The following is a 22,530-nucleotide window of genomic DNA, read 5'->3' on the forward strand; positions in this document are numbered from 1 at the left end:
ACTCTTCCGGGTTTACTGCCCTTCGCGTAACCTTCACACGTACTCTTAGCTCGGTTCACCAATAGCGCTTCCAATGCTTGTACTCGGCAGCACGCTCGCCACGACAGGAACGGGTGATGCAATATCGTACACTATCTGCCAGTTCAGCAACATCTTTCAAAGACGTATTCATTTGCGTCGCGATCATCGACGACGTCTTGGTGTATTCAACGCCGAGAGCATAGCACCTAAATCATCTCCAGCAGTATTTCAGCGGTTGTCACAATACGGTATACTAATCAATACTGGTAAGTGAGTTTGGTAAGCACACCATCACTTTTTTGGGACATGTTACAGCAGAAGGCATCCACCCGCTTCCAGATAAAGTCCAAGCCCTTTAAGGCAATTTTCTGTCGGTCTGGTGGTAAATGGCGAGGGTGACAAGATACAGGTGGTCCAGACTTTGTCCTGATATAATGCAGCGTATCATGCTTCACCAAACGATGGGTACCTGCTGGCGTAGTAATCTATGGGTACTTACGTAATAAGTCATGGTACTCACTGTCTCCGTAGACTGCCTTTACTGAAGCGATATTGTCTGCAGCTTTTACTGCTAATCTAGCTGATGTGAGACCGTCAAGCCAGCAGTGGTTTGGTAAATCCACAAGTAAACTATAAAATTTAAGGAAATCGGCACCTATTATTGGTTTCGATACATCAGCTACCACAAATCTCCAGGTGTAGGGACGCCGCAGTCCGATGTCCAGCTGGAGATGGATCGGACATGGATGGATGGTCTTTTTTTGTGTTATGTATGTATGGTTAAATTATAATTGTCGGTATAGTAGTTTAGATTAATGTAGTAAAGTAAAGAGCGCTTCTTGCCTAAACTCACGAGTTTGGCAAGAGATTTTTTATAAATTAAGAATGTAAAAAAAAAAATTATATTAATAAAAAAAAACCGTAGGTAGATATTGGCGAACCGATAGCTCCGTATAGTGTATAATCTATTTTTGCACGTGGTTGAAGGAGGACAGACCGCGGATAGACACACAAATCTGAACCTGTATCACTTAGAAAAGACAGTTTTGCTACACGATCAACGACAAAAAGGCGGCCTGGTTTCTTATGATTTTTTATTTGAAAGCTAGTTCTTCCCGTATGGTACTACTTTAATTTGGTCTATTTCTGACAATTTTATCCATGAGAAAATCACATAATTCTTAAATTTGCATTAAATATGTGCGCATCAAATGGAAAACAACTCAATATAATGCTAACCGATTTCGATGAATCTTTTTTTATTGGAAAGGATACACTTCAAGGATATTGATGAGAGTTTGGTTAGGTCCCAATTATGGGATCCAGTGGAAGTTAGTTTTTTTTTAATTGTTATACTTATTGTATACTCTAAACATATGTGTCTTGTTCCTAAATGAGTCTTCCACATAGATTCGTGATTTGCTTGCTGTGCAGTGATGATTAAATTTGAACTTTCGGAACTTTTGGAACCATCTCCTTGTAGTTTTCTCCAGCTTGCTTATCTAGTATGAAGTGCCCAGTTCCGAGTTCGATTGACTTCCAGCTTACAAATTCTCCAGTAGCTTCATCTAGGTACAAATGACCCGTATTTTCAACCAAAACTATACCTGTTCGCCCTGAGTCTGCTATTTGTATCAGCAGTCGCTGTGAGTTGAGATCTGTCTCATTATATACCGATAAGGTAGAAGTGGAAGGGATATACGCAAACTGATCCTCCAAGAGTTCTGCAGCAAAAATCTCTGTAGCAGAAGGCTCGAGTGACACTATATGGCACATAACGAATTTAACGGATTAACGGATAAAAAAAAATACACATAAACAATGATATAAAATTACAAAATCTATAAGTGATTCAATAAATTACAATATTACAGAGTTATTTTAGAAAAGAAACATGCATATTTATTAGTATAACCTTTAGAAAATCATAAATACCTTGAGTAAAACAGATGGCTCCTGTTGCGTGGAAATTTGGCACAAAGTGTTGCCAAATAAGAGTTTTATTTGTTTACCGTTATAAAAATATATTTCAAAGTTTTTGTTAGATATTTAAGGCGTATAACGCCGTTAAGTTTTTATAAACCCGCCAGATTTTATTTAATTGACTGTTCGTTGTAGCGGACTTAGCCAAATTAACGGTTAAGCGATCTTACTAATTTAGTAAGTATGTCCTAAATCTGTATCTTAAAATCTTGATACGATAAATCTATTACGCTAGAAATTCAATAATTTCATCTAATGGAAAATTTGATTTTATAAATATATAAATTTATAGACGTATACACAAGGGTTGTGCTTATGAGGCACTGCCATCATAATGTTTAATCAATCCACTATAAGTGTCTAGTTAATTCTGAAAATTCTTTATATAGCTTTTGTATGGAAAGATATAGTATTATTATAGAGTAATTTACATATCTACTTTTGTGCTTAACAATGTATTCAATAGCCTGAATACGTAATGATTATGTACATTATTACGTTAAGTTATTATTCTAAACGTGGCTAATGAAATACATAGAGTAGATAATAACTTTTTAATAAGTTGTATGAAGTCAGTGATTAAAAATAAAGGGAGAGAGCCGCTATCGTCGCACTTTCGAGAGTAATGTCTAAAGATTATAAGTTTCTTGGATTTTGGATTTATGAAAAACAGTTCTAAATATTGTTTAAAAAAGATATCCTGTATTATTATCACTCAATTGTTAGCGACAAGAGTCGGTTTCCGGTTGCAAAATGTATGTTTCATACAAGCTACGATATCAGGGAGTAGCATATGCTATTTTTTGTATTTGAGATATTAATTTATTAGCCTTAATAATGTTGATAGTTATAGGAAGGGTATGTATATAAACTGGCCAAACAATAAAAAATCGTTATAGAAGGTACGATAAGTCAACCCAATTAATTTTTCATAGAAGAAGTTGCTATAAATGCGCTACAAACGAAATATAATAAAAATATAAAAATACGTACCGAACTCAGTTCGGGTTCGAGTATTCTCGTAGTTCAAGCGGGCGAAGTCGCGGGCGAGTCGCTTGTGCTTAAATAAATGTAAATAATTACGGCGCAGACGCTCTTTCCTATTTTTGTTCTTAAATTGACATAGTAATGGAATATTAATGGCCTTTATTTGGTAGTAATGATAGACTGGAAAGAAAATAATACATTTTTATCATCATCACATATAAAATAGAATATTTAATCAATATGGATATTTAGACATAAATAAAAATAAATAAAATAAGCTAAGCTAAAGTAGTTCTCATTACCCCGTGGCTCCGATTCCCCCGTGTTCCCCTACTTATTCTTCTATTAATTTCTTTTGAGTATTGATTACTAATAAATAATACTTGTCCTAAATATATGTATTCGGTAACCTCTTGATCTATTTCGATCTTGTTCTTTATGGTCTTTGTCATGAATTTGGTCTTCGTTGGGTTCATAGATAGGCCTGCTTTTCTACTTTCATTATTTAGCTGTTGTAGCATGGTTTGCAATGAACTAGATTTTTCAGCAAATATGACAATGTCATCGGCGAATCTTAGGTGATTTAGTTTTACTGCGTTTATATTCAACCCAACCAATGTTGGGACTAAGTTGGACAACTTAGTCCCAATCTAAATTCCTGAATATATTTTCCAGTACTGCAATAAAAAGTTTTGGCGAGAGTGGATCGCCTTGTCTAATAAAGAATAATTATGTATAAATATATATATGAGCCCAGTATTCGCGCGGGCTCGTGCCACTGCGCCACGACGGCCCCAAGTACTCTTATAATTTTGCATTTCTTTTTTAAGAAATACCTATAAATGTAGACGTGTCGGATTTTTTCTTTAATTTTACCATAGACCAAAATATTTGATATTAATTTCAGCTTCATATCTCCACGCAATCTTGAGATAAACGCTTTTGACTGACGGACAGACAGATGGACATGATCTTATAAGGGTTCCATTTTTTACCGTTTGAGGTACGAATCTCAAAAACGAGTTGGTCTGCAAGATCACCGCTCCTCAATATCTGCTATCCTAGGTTATATCCTAGTCTATTACTACTACTACGGATGTATAAACAGGCTGCTAGTAAATCCGCACTGATTTGAACCCACAACAGAAACAACAGAGACACTTAGCGTTAACAGAATACGTCAATATATCAATTATTATCACAATAATTACTGCGCCGCCTATCAGTAATCTCCAAACAAAGTTGTTATCTCGGCGGCTCTCTCGTTTTGTTGAATTAGTAAGAGGGTACAGACAAATGGTTGGTAAGAAACATAGAAACGATCTCGGACTCGCTCAGAAAGCGATAGTGTTCCGCTAGTTACGATAATAAATAGGGGCTTAACGCTACCAAATGGCCGATTAGGGCATTCTTGACTACAACACGGGCATTCGGATAAAGTTAGCGTTTGTTTGCAACGAGTCTCGCGGGTTTTATGGGGAACAAATAGATCGCTCCCCCGCTATATCACATTTCCATGTTAGCTTTAAATGTATTTTGAAATTTGTAATTATAAAAAGGAGTACATTAGATATGGTTTATTTTTTTGTAATTTAAACGTTTAATTATATTTTTTTAGCGACTTAATGAATAGCGATGATAAAGAAAAAATATATTATCGATAAAGTGCGACGTTGAGCTCTATGCAAAACACGAACTGTATTTTTTTAACTTTAAATCAGTAAAATATACAACTACAAAATCTGTAAATTATTTTTATATATTAATTTCTCTAAGAACAAACAAGTTCAAAGTTAAATCAAGGGTCCGCGATTGTACATATTTCGGAACTTAATTTTCTTTTTCGTCGTTTTTACTTGCTACAGTGATCGTAGTAGCAAAACTTTTTTAAATTTATTTCGGTGGTATTTTGAATTTCATTTACCATGTTTTACCATATAATTTTTACAGTTCAGTAACTGAAAAGGAAGTAATGGAAGCCATATAGTATCACTTTGTTAACCGTTTGTCCGTCTGTTAAGACCACTTATCTTGAAGCTTGTTGCTTGTAATTTGAAGACAACTCAATCAAAAGATACGAGTGTTTATGCATCATTTGTGGTGCCTAATTGTAAAAATATAATATTTTTACACATTAAATTATTTACTATCTTTTTTGTTAATTACTCGTATATGTGAAAGCCTCATGCTTTGCCAGGAATGACAGTCACTTGGTTGAAGCTATCTTTGGTGAATTGATAAAGCGATTGAATATTCGCTGCTCAACCTTGTGTCCAAAGAGGCTGTGAGCATAACTAATTTCCTATAACGGTATTTGCCTCAAAGGGTTCCGTAACTAAAGCTACGTTCTTGCATGTTACTATGATCGAAATTCGATAAAATAGAAGAAGTTTCAACAATAGTATTGTTCCAAAGCAATAAATATGCATAAAAAATACTTTTAAGTGTATTGCGTATTATATATATAATGTAAATGTTCCATTGTTTCTCGGTCATTTCTTGTAGAAATTGGTCCTAATCCTCATCCACATATGTTTTTAATATATCCTCTGACACTTTGATCCATATGCTTCTAGATTGATGCCTTTTTTCAGTGTATTTTTAACAGTAACAAAAGCTTTAGAGCTTTCTATTTGTTTGTGGATAGACGCCGCTTGATATTCTTCAGGTATAACAAATATTTTTTAGTCTTGTGTCGTAATTGACGTTATGGCAATGAAATTTGATTTGCAATGCATTGTAGGTTTACTTTGGAATGTAAATTTTAACTTATCCATTTTTCTTAAACGAAAATGTCGTTTCATAATATAAATGTTATTTTATAATAGTAATTAAAAACACATTGAGTTTCTCGTTAAAAAAACGACATTAAATGTTTATTACTACTAACATTTTTTAATATTACACGTGTTAAGCAAAATTAATTTAAAAGATCTATGTTGGCAGTTTGTATAGCTTATCTATTTGTACAGATTATCTATTTCAAACCATAGACGTAACCACTGTTTGTCTATGGCCAGTAATTAAAAAATTAAAGAAAATTACACGTAATTGTCTTTACATATATATGTAGGAGATTGTTCGCAAATGACTCTTACTGGACCTGTGGGCTCCATTGTGGGTTAATGCAAGCAGAAATAACGAAGCAGATTCTTGAAACTCGTCCTTTCTCCAAAACATCAGAAGACTGAATCATTCTACGATCGACAACTTCCTCCTTAATTTTAAAATCAAACTTCACCCTCATGCGTCACGATTCTACTCAAGGCATAAGCCTCCACGTAATTGGTCAAATCCTTTCTCTGGTCAAATAAGAGTCAATTAAAATTATGTCAGCCAATCGTAATTTTACAATAATCAACAATTAGTGTCTTTTCGATCATTTCCTCTGAAGCTGAAGGCTCTGACTACACACTATTGGTCAAATCATCTAATTGTCGTTTTACATGAACACAGCCAGTCATATTATAAACAGTTGCTACAGATAATAATATTAAAGCTAATCTTTTTTTTTTTATTTATTATTTTATTTACAAAACCAATACAAATTACATTAAGACAATTAAACATCTATGATAATATAATATCTGTTCTAATCCCTTCCTTCGACATATAAATATAAATATATATATATATATATATATATATATATATATATATATATTTATTTTAAATTGGAAAAAAAACAGCTTTTACAATACTTTTTAGCAACCTACATATCTATCTATTACATGAAACATGGAGACAATATAAAAGAAATGAACTTTTTACATATGTTGCTAAGTAACAATAAAAATTGAATTTAATGGTCTAAAAAAAATAAAAAAAAGATTTTTACAAAGGAAAAGGTTAAGATTTTACATCAGTTGAATTTTGTCGATAATTTTACGTGAAAATTGTTTCAAATTGTTATGAAAACTGTCTATATCGCTAAAGTAATTATTGCATGCCCTACAAGATCTTAGTACAAAACAACTACTAATACGTCGGCATTCACTTTATACGCTGGCAATATAAATGGAACAGTATATTGTATCGGAATACTACCCATTCCATGTTTTGATTCACATTTTAACAAACAGTCACACTACAAGCCCCTGCGCCACGACTGGCCTCAACCTATCTAATAAGAAAAAATATATAATTATGGATAACATTAGATTTTGGTAAAAAATATTGCAAAAATTTAAAAACGGACATTACGCGCTTTTTGACTAGCAAATTCATTAATCACATTTTCAAAATCAATAGTATCAACTGGTTCATTTTCGATTGACATGATAGCGAGATTATTTAATCTAGGTTTGGTCATATTGTCGGTCTTCAGTAGTTCTTAATCAATTTAAGTTTTGAAATGCATGTCGCCACACTCACTCCGAGGGTTAAAAAAATACTATATTAGGCACAGAATCGGACAGCTGGTGTTTGAGTATTAAAGTTAAGAGTTCTAGTGGTCCTTGGTTCTTTAAAGTCCAAAGGGTCTTTCTATTGTTATTCGAAACAGTTTACCTACTCCTCTAATGTTTATCTTTTTTAACACCTTACTCTACCACAAAAGCTCATCGATATTTAAAATCAATATTTAACTTAATTTTATTTTATTTGCGTCTAGATTGTATTTTTCATTTTCATTCTCTCATTTTTCTTGTACATTTTTTGATTGAAAAAAAATATAGAAGATATGATCGTCGATTTTGAAGGCCCTTTGCGTAGGGGTGCGACTGTACCAGTCGCACTCCCCCAGCTACGCCACTATTTCCGTGTCATCACGTTTGATATATTAGTTTGCTACAAAGTACGTATTTTTTAGATGAGACTGTTACTAGAAATTCATATTTTTCTCAAGAAAGTGGTGCGTCGCCCCACTGAGAGGCAGCGGGCATTCGGAAATGGCAAACTTTAAAGTAATTTAACTTTAAAATGGCTTTTCCCAGTGCTGCTTCGCAGCATGTTGACAAACAAAACTCTGATTTTCTTCATGAAATAAGAAATAGTCATATGTTGTTCTACTCGGTGCATTTGAAATAATATTTATTGTGCACTTTGTCTATTTGTGACTTTAAAATGATATATATTCCACGAAAAACAATTAAAGTAATGTAATTTTATGAACACAATATATTTATTTATTTTTATTTTATTGACATTTACGAGTTGGACAAGCTTTTTTCTTATTTACAGGCAGACTTTTGCTCACTCTGTAGCCCATACACATAGTAGGGTAGGAAGAAGGAATCTAGTGTTAAGACACTCCGTTTCCATTAAGTCACCTCAGTTTGATACTTTTCGCCGAATTTTGTTACTGTGTGTTGAATGGCGGCTCTCAAGGCCGCGATTTGTTACAAGGATAGGAGGATATTAAAATATTAAATGGTTCTTTTCGTTCGGAAATCGAACCCATACGTCTTCCCTCTTTCGTGCTGGTAGCTGGACGCCGTGTTTTTAATACTCAATTACGTTGTGCTTACGGTTAAAAATACAGATTGCATTTATATTTACTTAGATAACGGAGTATTCCAGGTTACCTGCAATATCCCAAATACGCTGCAGTTCCTCTACTCTTGTGCCCCTGCGCCACGAGTCGCCTTAATAAAATAAAATAACTTGCAAGAAGGATTGTTTTTATATTTTCCAGTAATATTCCCAGATTTTCTAGAATTTACAGTCTCGTGTTGATTAAAAAGTAATGATATTTTTTTCTCTTGTGGTCCAGGCTTGTAGAGCCCAACGTCGTACTTTATTTGTAAAGCCTGATTATTTGTATAATTAAATACAAATATTTACGAATGAGATTTAAACCTACAATCCTCATGTCAACATAGACGTGCTTCAATGACGTCTCAATGACGCTTTAATTATTTTAATCAGTCTCTAAATTACTAAAAGGCAAAGATAATTCAATTCGCGAGTAGATTCCACTAATTAGATGACTTCAAAGTGAATTTTATCAGATTTTATGATTAAAAAGAAATTTCTATATCATTTTATTTTACAGGTTTATTTTTCAAGAGCATTCAAGCGTAAAATAAAGTGGGTGGTGATTCTCAGTTTTTAAATTTCACTTTAATCTAAATTGTTGATAAGATTATGATACTTAAGACTTATTTTTAATATATATTTAAAATATAATATAAATAATATATAATTATTTTAGAATCATTTTATATGTGCTGCAACATAGCTAGTACCAACACCAAGCTGTTAATTTGACATTTTCCATGTTGTTAATTTGAAATACAACATCTTTGAAATAAATAAATTATAAATTGAAATACAGTGTAAACTCTATATAACGACACTGAAGGGACTGTGCATTTTATGGCGTTATAGAGAGTGGTCGTTAAATGGAGAGAAGAAAAATCAGAATTAGAAAAAGAAAAAGTTTATTTCAGTCTGGTGTTAGTAGTTATACCGTATAAAAGAATCTTATTTGAACGCTATTGCGTATATTCTGTTATTTTTGTCTGACGTCTTTTGCTGCACCAGTAATTTTGTTGTATGTTTTTAATTATTTTATCCATATCTTGTGATATTGAGGCATTTTGGTGATAAAGGAAGTAATTTTCCAATAATTTAGCTGCTTTCAGAGCTTCTTCAATGCTCGGTGGAGGCTCAAGCTCATCCGTCTCATCTTCTTCATCTCCTTGTTCTTGATCCTCAGTTTTTCTCACTGAATCTAAAATTTCTGTGTCTGTGAGTGAAGCCGTTGTAAGCAGGCAGTTGTCTACTTCGATGTAGGTTTGAAAATTTATCGTATTTCCTGCCATGTTGACCTGTTGAATCCACTCAGTTAATGGAAGGTCGTCGTCGCTATCAAACTCAGGTTCTGTTTCCACGTCATCATTCGTAGAATTGATACAAAGTCCAGCATGTCGAAAAGAGTGCTGTATAGTTGTAGGTGTCACTTCTTCCCAGGCTTTAGATAAAAAAATTACTGCATGCAGCATATTAACAGAAGTTTTACCTTCAGATTCGACTAGCTCCATCAATAATTTCCTTCTGTAGTGACCCTACACTGTATATAAACATATAAATTGTGTTTCTAATAAATAATGAAACATATTATCTATATTATACGTTTCTCATAAATTTTAGGTATAAAAGAGAGATTTTATAAAAAACTATAATTCAAGTCCAGTAAACTGCAAACTAAGAACTTATTTATGACTATTAATTTACAGGTAGTTAACTACGATTGGGAATATGTCGGTATAAGTAACGGTAGTTGGCTGGATTCCAAAATATAGAGTGACCGTTTGCAATATTGAGATGGCTTCCAGGCCCCTTAATGGAAGTAAATGTGCCGTTAAATTGTACACAATGCAGTCTACTTTGTTAAGCCGATGTCGGAAATCTAATCAACACTTATTTTAAGCCCAGAATAATCTATTTGCATTTTATAAAACAGCTACTATAACCACCAAACAGTTCATATAGGGTAAAAGAGGGTAATGCGAGTCACTTAAGCGAGAAATCAAATATTTTTTTATTTTAAACAAAATATTTATTGCAACCGCCTTTAAACATAATTAACTTAATAAACTATCAATTGAGATCAGTTTCAATCACTTTGGAAATCAACTTTGGAAATTATAAATGTTTAAAAAAAACGGATTTGACTCCCATTGAACCGATATGAGGGTAATGGTGGTCACTCTGTGGGCAATCAGAATCAAAGCAAAATCAAGCAAAAAAGCACATATCGCAGATGTAACCTTCAGCTAAGTCCCACCGAGACACCGAGACAGTCACTCCGAGTGAGCCCATAACCCACACGTGGTACATCTGAACCACACATATCTCGTTGTTTCTTCCGAAATCGTTGCATACAAGGCACCTCTGTCCCGCATCTTCTGCGTCATTATTCTGGCACAAATCGTTTGCCCCAACATCAGATACAGAGGTTTCATTCGATTCTTGTAGCACTTGACGCTTCACCTTTTCAGGACCTGTCTTCTGTACTTTTGTTTTCTTTCCCTGACCTTTACCTTTCCATTTCTTATTTTCTTTTTGTGTTTCTTTGCCTCATTTTTCTTTGTTTTCTTATTTTCTTTTTCTATTAGATTTTCTTTCACTGGTGTTGAAGTTAAGATTGTCGCATGTTGCTTCTTTCGGCCTTGTTTTCTGACAGAAATATTATTTCTATCCATAAAAGCATGCAACCAATCACGTCGCCATTCGAAACTTACTGAAGGTATTTACATTGACAAAAAAATTACATCAGCGGAGCGAAAAAACAAAACACGGCCGTATCTCAGGCGCTGACTGGTGCGAGCCCTTCGAGGCAACGCCGGGGGGCTAGAACGGGGGACAGGACATCGTTTACGCGTCGCTCGCGTGTACTGTTTTGTAGATATGTGGGTGATTCCTATTACCCTCTGACTCCCATTACCCTACTCTCCCCTAATGTTTTTTCTATTAACCATGAGTACATGTACATATATAGTACATATATAGTAATATATATATACTAGTGGACCCGAACGCGGCTACGCCCGCTTGAACTATACGAATATTTATTAAATATATTTATGAAATTATTTTCAGTTTTCAATACAGAGATGCGTTAAGCAAGCTCACTTTGGGTGACGTTTTCTAACAACAAACTTTGCAAATCGTTGCTTAACAACGGTCGCATAGCGACGGTTGACGACAATCATATTTAAGGTTGCACAAAAGCTTCAAGATGTTAATTTATAATTTTTTAATTTCTCAAAAGTGAACTACTTATAAATTACATAATATACTTTTTAATTCATAACATGATTTTCGAGATAAACAAACATACGAGACAAACGAACATACTCGTATACTCGTACTCTACTTATCAATATCGTGTAATTTTCTGTCACATAAGTTTTAACAGGCTCCTTTTAGGATTGTAGTGGCAAGTAATAACTATTCGCTATTACTGCCAAGTGAACAATAATATAATAGTGTTTAAGATTTGTGAGTGTGTCTTGTGCGTCCAATGCTGGAATAATAATAATATAGTACGCACGGATGACACTCTCATTCAATTGGTGAGACCAACTCATGCGAGGTGCTTTACCACCGGTAGTGGGAATCTTGTTGAGAATCCTCGATACTCCTGGCTCCAAGCCATCCGATGGTGGGATGTAGGCGCGCCGGCGTGTTCTTAAAGCCGGCCTTTCCGATTCTGACATTTCTCCCTCTAGAACCCGCAGTCGAAGTCGCAGTGCGATACTCGTTTTCTGACGACGGCGGTTGCGGATTCGATTAGCAACATCTCTGTCCATGGTGTTGGGAGTGCTTTTGTCCTCCTGTCATCCGTCTCTGCTTTTTATTCTTATAATTGGCACTTGTGCCATCTTTTACCAATATTTATTTAAATGTATTTTTTTATAATAATTTATATTTAAAAATGTAAAAATAATTTCCTATATAATAATTTATTTGAACAAAATGTAAGTACAAAGTATGGTACAGATGTAGTTATTAATATTTAGTCTCCATATACATTCTACTATTAGCCATGCAAATATTACATTTGGTTTTATTAACATAAAATTTCCAATTTTATATTAACTTGTTATGTAAGGCTTACAAAAGAAAAATCTGACAAAGCTATATTTCTCCGATAAGAAATTCAGAAACAGAATAATAACACTTATCTATTAAAAATTCAGTTAATTGTTTTTTTAAATTTTATAAGTGGCAATTGAATGGTATTGGCAAGAAAATTAACGAACGTATGAATTTTAGGTATATTGTTGTGTATTTATCGATACATGTGGCCAGATTTTTTTTATAGACATAACATAATGAGAATTATGATTAATAACCCTAAGTATTGCGTATACACTAATCCTCTTAAGCATAATAATTGTAAGTGCAGTGTATCGAAGCGTGTATTTCCTTTTGAATGGACAGCGACGTTACGTTAATGGATACGCAACTATATTGTTTGATACCTGTTCATTACACGCACCAGCAAATAGTATTAAAACTATTTTATTTGCAATATAAAAATATATATAGGGGCACAACCTGTGAACGTGACAGGTTATGGGTTCGATTGCCAATCGAGGAAATGAAATATTTTCGCTCTGGTGTCTAGGCAAAGGGCGTCGTTGAGTCCGTTATTCATCATGCAACGCCTCCAGAATTCGTCTGAGAATGGGAAGCCGAGTATCTTAACACAAGGTTCCCTCTGCCTACCTTACTACATGCGAGATACAGAGGAAAGCTAAAAAAAATAACTTCTATTAATTACTATTCGTGTTATCGCTATTGGCGTTGGGAACCGTATATAAATGAAAAAAAAATCCCGTAATGTTTTTTTTTATGATATGATAAGGACCAAAATAAATCGAAAAGCAGTTCCGAAGTCACGAGTTATACTTGTGGGAATATTTCATTGTATTTATTGTTCTAATCATCAACACGACGTAGGTACCTCCTTCAAACTTTTTGTATGTTCAGACACGTTATCGCACTTTGAGAAATTTGTTGAAATAATGCCTCTGTAAAGAATAGGGTATAAAGTTTTCCTCTCAAAGTGAGAGGTAATGTTGGGTTCGTCGAAAAACAATTCTAGTACGTGACCCGTGCCGTTCGTCCCGTGGGAGGTTCGTACAGATATATTGTTATACATGTCTATTGGAAAAAGACGTTAGGTTTATTACTTTGTGGGCTATAGCATCGCTCTGACGCCTGGGTGCGTTACGTCATGTAATGTACTGAATATTTCATTTCGAAATACTCGCGGTACATACGGTCGAATTGCACTTGTTGACACTTCGCAGTATAATTTTTTGTTGCATGGTAAGGTGATTGATTTTCTTCCATTACAGCTTATCATTTTGTAAAAATTTTTTCAATTCTGGGTCAGCTATTTGTTGAGTCGCAATATCGCTCCATTCTATTTTACTTGGACAATTAATCTGCGATACGCGGGATAATGCGTCAGCTACTGCATTTTCCGCTCCGGAGACGTGTTGAATTTCGGATGTAAATTGATATATGTAGTCCAATTGTCTTAGTCGTCTCGGTGATATTTTTTCTTTACAACAGATTATTTTTGTTTGAACATGTAAGTTAATGGCTTGTGATCTGTGTACACAATAATTTCATGTCCTTCACAATAATTTTGGAAGTGACATATCGCCATATAAATTGCCAACAGCTCTCTATCGTAGGTGCTGTATGCTTGTTGAGCTTGAGATAGAGCTTTGGAGAAAAAAGCAATAGGTTTCCATTCGTAATTTAATTGTTGCTGTAAAACGGCTCCGACGCATGTCTGAGATATGTCTGTCATTATCGATAGCGGTGCGTGCGGAGAGGGTGGAACCTCGATGTTTTCTTCTCACTCTCTCTACCACGTGGGGAGGGAGTGGGGTGACGGTACCAGAGCTGGGCCCTTTGACCGTCGGTGTCTGTCGGTTCCCATTAATATGGGCACGGCTTTAGGGTTGGAGCGAACACTAGGGAGTTTTAAATGTTAGGAATGAAAGGAAAAGGTAGTGGAGGGATGAGCGTGTGCTGAAGGGGCGGTCAACCCAGCCAGGTGAGACCTTTCGTTGCCCCAAGGGAGGCCCGGCTAGGCGACCAGCAACCACTGTCAGCGATCAGGATTCCTCCAGGCTCTCCATGCGGAGGTCTCTATGCAGAGTGGCATTAATCACGCAGAATGGAGCCTGGGTAACACGGCGAAGTGCGATGTTTTGCACGACTTGCATCTTCTTACGAAGTCCAGTGCTGGCCAGCGCGTACCACGCCGGCGTGGCGTACGTTAGGTGAGGCCTAACGTAGGTCTTGTATAGCTGCGATTTGATCCGCAGCGGAAGGCGGGATCGGAGAAGCGGGCCAATTATGTGGAGGGCCGCCTTTGCTGCGTTCGTGGCTTTATCGACTTGCGGTCTCATTTTCAATCTGGAGTCAAGTTTGACTCTCAGATACGTGACCTCTCTCAGCCACGGAATGCGTTGTCCTGTGATAACGATTGGAGGCGGTTCGCGGATTCTATTGTTGAATATTATGTTCTGTGTCTTGCTTGTGTTTAGTGTGAGCCTCCATTCGGCCAACCATGGCGGCAGGAGGTCGAGAGCTCGCTGCAACTTCCCTGCGGCGTGTGTGGCGGTGAGTGACGTGGTTACTAGCGCTATGTCATCTGCGTATAGCGCTAGTGTGGCCTCGGTAGAAACTGGGATGTCGTCGTTGTAGATGGAGTACAGCAGGGGCGACCAGATGCTCCCCTGTGGTACTCCGGCGGTGATAGAGTGGTTGCTGGAAACCGCACTCTTCCCCCTAACGCGCCCTGTTTGGGAGGAAGGCCGCGACTAAACGGCAGGTGTGCAGCTGCGTGTAGATCCGGAGGAGCTTGGCCACTAGCCCGGGGTGCTAGACCCGGTCGAATGCCCGAGCGACGTCCAAAAAGGCTGCCATTGCACTCTCCTTCTTGTTTCTTGCAGAGGTGATGTGGTGGATTGTGCGCGCGGCGTGAAGTTAGCCTGGATCAGTGGCATCGCGAGCTTCTCGAAGAGTTTCGAGAGCGCGCTCAGGAGTGTTATGGGCCAGTACCCCTCAGGACTTCGTGTGCTCTTCCCTGGTTTAGCGAGCATTATAACTAAGCCCTCCTTCCACGACTAGGGGAAGTATCCCAGTCGCAAAATGGCGTTGAAGAGCCTAGTTATAGCTGCTATGGTGCGGACAGGTGCATGGCGCAGGGCTCCGTTGGTGATTCCATCGCCGCCCGGCGCTTTCCTGGAGTTAAGGTGTACAGCGGCCTTTTTCACTGCAGTCGGCGAGAAGAAGTGTGGTGTTGGAGTGGTCGGTGTTGAGTCAGGCTGCAGGCGTCTCTCTACCTCCTCTTCGAAGCGCTTGTGATGATCGGGCTTCAAACTGGGATTGGGCGTGAATTGGGTAGCCAGATAAGTGGCCATAATTTCCGCTCTCTCCGCCGCTGCATAGCTGAGAGTACCATCTTGGTGGAGGAGAGGTCTCACTGGTGCCGGCCTTTTCGTTATTTGCCAGCACAGTTTGTTGAGGGAAGTATGGTTTTCGCTGGCGGCCATGATTCGCACCTCCCAGGTCTCGGCCGAGGTGTTGTCGAGGGCCGCGCGGATGGCTTCAATTAAGTGATTGAGGCGAGTCTTCTTCGCTGGCTCGTAAGTCCTTTGCCATTCCTTCCGAACTTTTCGCTTCTCCTCCAGCAATTTGGTGATGTGGTGTGGAGTGCGAGTTAGTCGGTGGGAATGCGGGGTGTCAGCTGCTTCTTCTTCACACAGCCACCAGCAGGCTGTGATGAAGATTGTCTTGCTGTGCGTCTAGGCGTAGGATGTGGTAGCCCGGCAGGTTGACGCTGTCTGTTGAGCGGAGGTGGGTTTCGCTGATGAGGGCCAGGTCGATGTTCTGGTCCCTCAATGAGTTCATTCGCAGGAGTTGCATCTTGTTCTTAAGTCCCGAGGCGTTCCAAAATATAAGTCGTAGATTATCCATTAATAAGTTGCATCATTCCCTCTAAGATCGTCTTGACTAGGTCTCGACCTTCCCTCAGGGCGATTAGGACCTCCTGGAGGATGTCGATAGCTCGACTTAAGATGATGTTTTGGCTCTTGTTGTGTTCTGTGATTCGGCTCTGTGTTGGAGCCGCGCCGGTGGAGTTGGCGTAGATAGTCGCGGCTGGCTCTGTGGCCGTCGAAGGCGTCGATTTTTTCCCTTTTCCCCGCTTCTTGTGTCTAACGCCTCTCTCTGTCGGCGAGTTGGTGGGCGCCATGAGAGAGGCAGCGGTGGCTTCAACGGCTAATGTGTTTACTGTAGCCTGAGCAGGCCTAGTTGGCCTCGTGTTTTTTTTTTCTTTTTTTTTAGTCAAAACACACCACGGACATGGTTCGTCCTAGCTTTTGTCTGCTCTTTATTTTAAGTTACGCTGATTTTTTCCTGTTTCTTAAAAGGTTGTACTCATTTCAACGGTGTTTGGTTTGGTGTTTGGTTAGGATGTGTCTTCTCCGGTATTGTCAGTCCTTGATGTCAGTTTGGTTATTGCGTCAATATCTCTGTGACAGCCATTTCGAGATTGTAGTCCTTGATATCTTCTGTACGGAAATTGTTTGCTCTGCCGATGAATCTCGCGATTGCGTCCATTTCGTTGTAATATATACATTCTTCTGTGTGCCTGGTGATTGCCACGACAGCATGTGTTATGCTATCGTGTAGAGGGATTTTAGAGGATTTTGTTTGTATGATTACCACTGACTAAATTAACCCCTGGGACTCGTTTATGGTGAGGATGCGTGAGTTCAGTCCTTTTCCGCATCCTTTCCGGCAGAGATCCGTTTTCTCCGCTTGCGTGTGGACCAGATACAGGGTGTTAGGTGAGTCGATTGGGACGGATGAGCCAGTGAGTCTTGTCCTTTTCAGGGATCGAGTCTTTGAGCGTGCAGTGTAAATCTGTCAATGTATGGTAGTTGGTTGAAGTCCCCGATCAGCGTGAGATTTTCGGCACCTGTGAGATTTACTGCCATTACAATTGCCCCAAAATGGTTCATCAAAGCCTCATCCACTGTCAGCCTCTTGGGTCTGTCTTTGCTTTTGATGCCGTTTACCAGGATTGAGGCGATTGTTCTCACTTTGCTACGTCCTTCCCACTCGCGTTTAAAATTTTATTTTTCTTCTGAGGTCATCTGCTGCTTCTATAATAGTGGTAGAGATTAGGTGTCGGGGTTGAAGGTTTTTGTAACCCAGGCTGATTTCCCACTGCCTGAGACTCCGTTGACCCATTCTATTTCTGGTGTAAGTTGGTGGGTGAGGTTTATAGGGCTGTTTGAAAGCTGGGTGGCTTTTGCCATGTCCAGGATCTTCTGTTCCAGCGAAACCTCTGTACATCGAGCTAGTACTAGGATTGGGTCGTCAGGTGGAGTTTTGTACCTGGGTGTATTATTGTCTTCATCAGTTTTGGATTCTCTTTCCACGAAGCCGAGTTTTCCGCTATAGGCCGTCCTGTGGGGGAGTTTTGGTGGTTCTCCTCGCAGGTATTCTGATGTGGAGTTGTCGTAAATGGCGGCCTTTTCTTCCTCGAGTAGCACCTTCAGTAAGCTCTTGAGCTCGAAGGTCTTGCGTATCTTTTCGCAGATCCCTAGGTTTACCTTTGTGCTTTCCCGTAGGATGGTGATGTACTCTAGGAGTGCGTTCTCCATGTGCTACTTTGTGTCGCTAGCTGGAGGCAGGTCAGGCGTTGTGACCTGTCCTTTGTCAGCTCTTGTAATCTTACCCTTCCTGACGAGACGTTCTTTAGGTTTTAATAGGCTAATTATTGTATGTGCTATTTCTGCCTTGGTGGGTTTGGATGTTGATTCCCTCTTCTTTAATCTCTCTTCTTTGGCTAGTCTCTCTTGTAGACGCATAGCTCCGCTTGTCTTGGTTGTTTTGGTTTCGATACCTTTTTTCCTGTATTTTAGGAAGGCCAAGTCTTCCCCCCTGTTCTCGTAAACAACCACTCTGTGACTTTTGGAGGCTTTTACGCATCCCAGGAAGTCTTCGACCGTTCCTCTGTCGAATCCGGCTTTCATAGCGTCCACGCTCAATGTGTTTTGTGGAGACTCTCCTTGCGTAATTGACTGAGATCTTTCTGTCGTTAAAATATGCATCGACTACCTTGAAAAGGTTTCTGGGGCACTCCTTGATGGCGAGTTGTTTTTTGAGTGCCGGCCACCACGCGTTCTCAAAAGCTCCCTCGATGTCCAGAGATACTACCAGGACTGATTTACTCTCTGTCAGCTTCTGTCGTAGATGGTCAATGAGGTGAGGTGTGAAGCCATATTGCCGCTTGTTCATTTTGGGGAGGAGATGCCACTGGAGGCGACCCACCAGGAGCTTTTCAACTATCTTTCCCATCACCGATAGAAGACCGATCGGTCGGTAGGACTTAGGTTGGTGTAGTCCTCTTTTCCGGGCTTACGTATTATGACCACATGAGCAACTTTTCACTGCTCCGGAAAGTAGCATAGTGACAGGCACTTGTTCGCCATCGCTAGGAAGGTGTCTTCGGCGTTGCGGATGGCAGCGGTGCAGATGTCTGCGGTCAAACCGTCGGGACCGGGCGCCTTCTTGAGATTTAGTTCCCTCAGCACCGTTTCTAGTTCGGTAATGGTGAAAGGTGGGTCGTCTTCAGGTAGCGTGTTAGTGTCGAAATTTTTGGTCCAGTTTCTGATTGAAGCGTGGCAAGGTTTGTCTGTTGCCTCTGAGTCGTCAGGGTAAAACGTTTGAGCTAGATGGTCTGCCGAGTGTTTTGGGGACAGGGTGTGGCCTGTAGTCGGGTTCCTCAGGAGTGTGTCATCTTGGCGACCATCACATCTTCGCAGGACTCTGTAGATTTTATCCCACATTCTTTCTCTCTCCTGGTTTGTGCAGAAATCCTTCCAGCTTTCCATTTGCGCTCTTTCCGCTTCAATCTTGTATTCCTCCTTGCTTCTTATATATTCATTTATTACATGTGCCCGCCTGTTATGAGCTGCGTTCCTGATTCTCCTCTTGTGCCGAAGTACCTTTTTGCGCATCTGGTCCAATGACTTTGATCACCAGGACGGTAGAGGGTTTCGAATTTCTGGTCGGGATAGTGTCTTCACAGGTTTTGTGGATTAGGGCCGTAAAGGTGTTTACGGCCACTTCTAGTTCCTCGGGATCCTTTAATTGTTTTATTGTAGCGGGTGTGAAATAGTTTTCTTGTAATAATTTTTTGAAAAGTGGTCCGATTTCCTTCCATTTCGCCTTTCTGGTGTTATACTTCTGCGTTGTGATGGGCTTAAGACTGGCCAGTGGCCGTCGAAGTTGTAACGCGAAAGTAATGGCGTTGTGATCGGCGGTGGTGATGATTCTTTGTACGGTCCACTTTTCAATGTTTCCTAGTAGAGAGCGGCTGCATGCTGTCAATGACGCTTTTGCATACTATAGTTATCCCCCCTTATGGTTTCAAAAGTTGGTGTTTCCCCGGTGTTTAGTATGTGGAGATCCATCTTGTTTAGAAACGCGATGTACATTTCTCCTCTGGTGTCCTCAGTGATGCTGCCCCACCAGGGGCTCCATGCGTTGGTGTCTCCAGCAACTATGCCTATGTTTGTGGTCGATTCTGCCAGCTTTCCGTAGATGTCCTTAATCCTTGCTAGGTATGGCGTTAGGTCTTGGTTGCCCTCCCGGTAAATTGAGATCAATCCTAGCTGCAAGCTGCTCCCTTTCAGTAAGACTGCCGTCTCCGTTTCAGTCACCGTCTGGGGGTCGTTGACTACCTCCAGTCGGTCACTGAACACAATAATTGCAGCCTTAACTGGTTTTGTGCGTCGGAGTGTGCACTGTACCACTTTTGTACCTGGATATTGCTTTAGTACCCCCGCGCTGCCCACATACGGCTCCTGCACTAAAGTAATATCGATCTTTCTATCCTTAGCAGCTTGAAGGAGTTCCGCCGTTGCCAGTTTTGATCTCTGCAGGTTGGCCTGGATGATGTTAATGTTCTGTCTGTGATTCTGTCTGTGTGTATGTGTCATTTTGGTTGCCTTTAGCAGTACGTTATCTTTGACCTTGCTATGGCATCCCATTTGTGTCGCTCATAGCACTCTGCACTAAAGGCGTTGTGGTCCATGCTTACGTCTTTTTTACCTCCTTCTCTACAGTTTATGCAGGTTGCTGCTTTCCTCTCTTTGCAGTCCTCCCATGTGTGTGGGTCTCCGCAGTGGCTGCAGAGATGGTCTTTTTCTTGGCACGTTGTTTTTGTGTGGCCAAATCCCAAGCATTTTATACACTGCATGAGAGGAGACTGGTCCGCTACAGGTCTTCGTTGTAGCCCTATGTGGAGGTGGCCGGCTTCCAGGACCGCTTTGTGCGTTTCCGGTGAGAGTTCCATGATCGGGTGACACTCCAGGGGGTTGCGTGCTCGCTTCCTGTAACGCACGCGCAGCTTGGCCTCCTTCCCGTGTTCCTTTAGAACATCTTTGTTCTGCGCCAGGATGTGCTCTACAATCTCGGTGTCCGTGTGGTAGGCTAGGACATCGCGGATTATTATGAGCGGGTTTGCTGGCCTGGCTTGGCTTACTTCCACTTTAAGGCCTTGCTGTCCCTTAACCTTCTCCTGTACCAAGCGAAGATCCTCTTTGGTGTGGCAGCTCAGCACGACTTTTTGGTTTCGTGCTTTGCGTACCTTATCCACCTTAGCGCCGGCCTTTTTGGCGTCGATGGCCGCCACTATTCTTTTAATGATAGTATCGCCGGTGTTTGTCGAATCACTTGACGATACTATTAGGGTGTGGTTTGGCCTCGGTTTGGGCTTCGCTGGTGTGGCCGTTATTCTGGCGTACGTCACAGTGGCTGGTTTCTTGTTAGTCGTGGTTAGTTTCCCGCCTTCCGCAGCATCCATTTCCTCTTGAATCGACCTTGATGGCGTAGTGGGCTTCTCCAGTTTCTCCTTTACTGATTTGATGTCGTTGGTAACCATCTCAAGCGTCCCCGCTATTGGGAGAAGGTTATCTTTGAGTTCTCTATCTCCCAGTAGTGCTGTGGCTTGCGGCGGTGGTGAGGGTTTGTCATGGATGGTTTCGCGCATGTCGCGGGTTCTTCTTTAGGGTGAGGACAGTCCCGCGCGAAGTGCTCCTCCCCGCACCTCACGCAGGCCTTACGCCGATGGCACCCGTGACTCGAGTGCCGGAACGCTTGGCATTGGTGGCATTGGGCTGGGCCTTGAGAAGTTCCTTCACCTCGTAGATGGCGGGCAGTAGGTTGGACGAGTTGGTCAGAATGGCGTAGAAAATGCAGCCAGGCCGCCCCATCCTAGCTCTGATAGGCCTCACGAATTCAGCCTGGAAGCCCTTCTCTGCCAGGGCCTCGATGATGTCTTCAGGGGTGGTTGATGCCGGGAGCCCTGTAATGGCGACCTTCTTGCTTAAGTCAGAAGGGAGGGAGAACCATGATAATTTTTCTTCCTTTTCTAATTCATGTAGATATCTCTATACTATCCGTTGCTCTTTTCAAAATCAATGGTACAATCTATTACATTAGCTGGCAGCTATCCTGCATTACATTCAATAGACATTAATTCCATACATGCTTATCCTCTAAATATTCTTGAACAGTGTAATACGCTTTACTTGTTAGAATTTTTTTTATACATATTTTAAATTTTTGTAGTGGCAAACTAAGAATACACTGCGGAATTTTATTATATACACGTATACTCAGACCCATAAAGGATTTATTAACTTTTTGGAGGCGAAAACTTGGTGTAACAAGCTTATCTTTATTTCTCGTTTCTATCGTATGACTGTCACTATTTTTGCTATGACAATGTATATTTTGTCGGAGAAAGAGAATGTTATAATATAGAAATTGGGAAGCAACTGTAATAATACCTGCATCTTTGAAAACATCTCGCAGAGAATCTCGAGCTCTTAGATTATAAATATATTACGGCTCTTTTTTGGAGAACAAATATTGAATTGATATCTGCAGCCCTGCCCCATAGCAGCATTCCATAAGATAAAATACTATGAAAATAGCTATAGTAGACTAGTCGGGCAGTTTCAACGTCCGTCA

At 39.8% G+C, this 22,530-nt stretch overlaps 1 protein-coding gene across 1 annotated transcript in view; it reads left to right on the plus strand.

Annotated features, from left to right (window-relative positions):
* LOC146539545 (uncharacterized) overlaps positions 1-22,530 on the plus strand; it is a 73,715-nt gene that overhangs the window by 40,408 nt on the left and 10,777 nt on the right. The gene's annotated exons all lie outside the window — the stretch shown is intronic.

Source organism: Heliconius melpomene, chromosome 4 (assembly GCF_056956725.1).
Source record: "Heliconius melpomene rosina isolate 202511_hmr_F chromosome 4, ASM5695672v1, whole genome shotgun sequence".
In the NCBI taxonomy this organism is placed as follows: Eukaryota; Metazoa; Arthropoda; class Insecta; order Lepidoptera; family Nymphalidae; genus Heliconius; species Heliconius melpomene.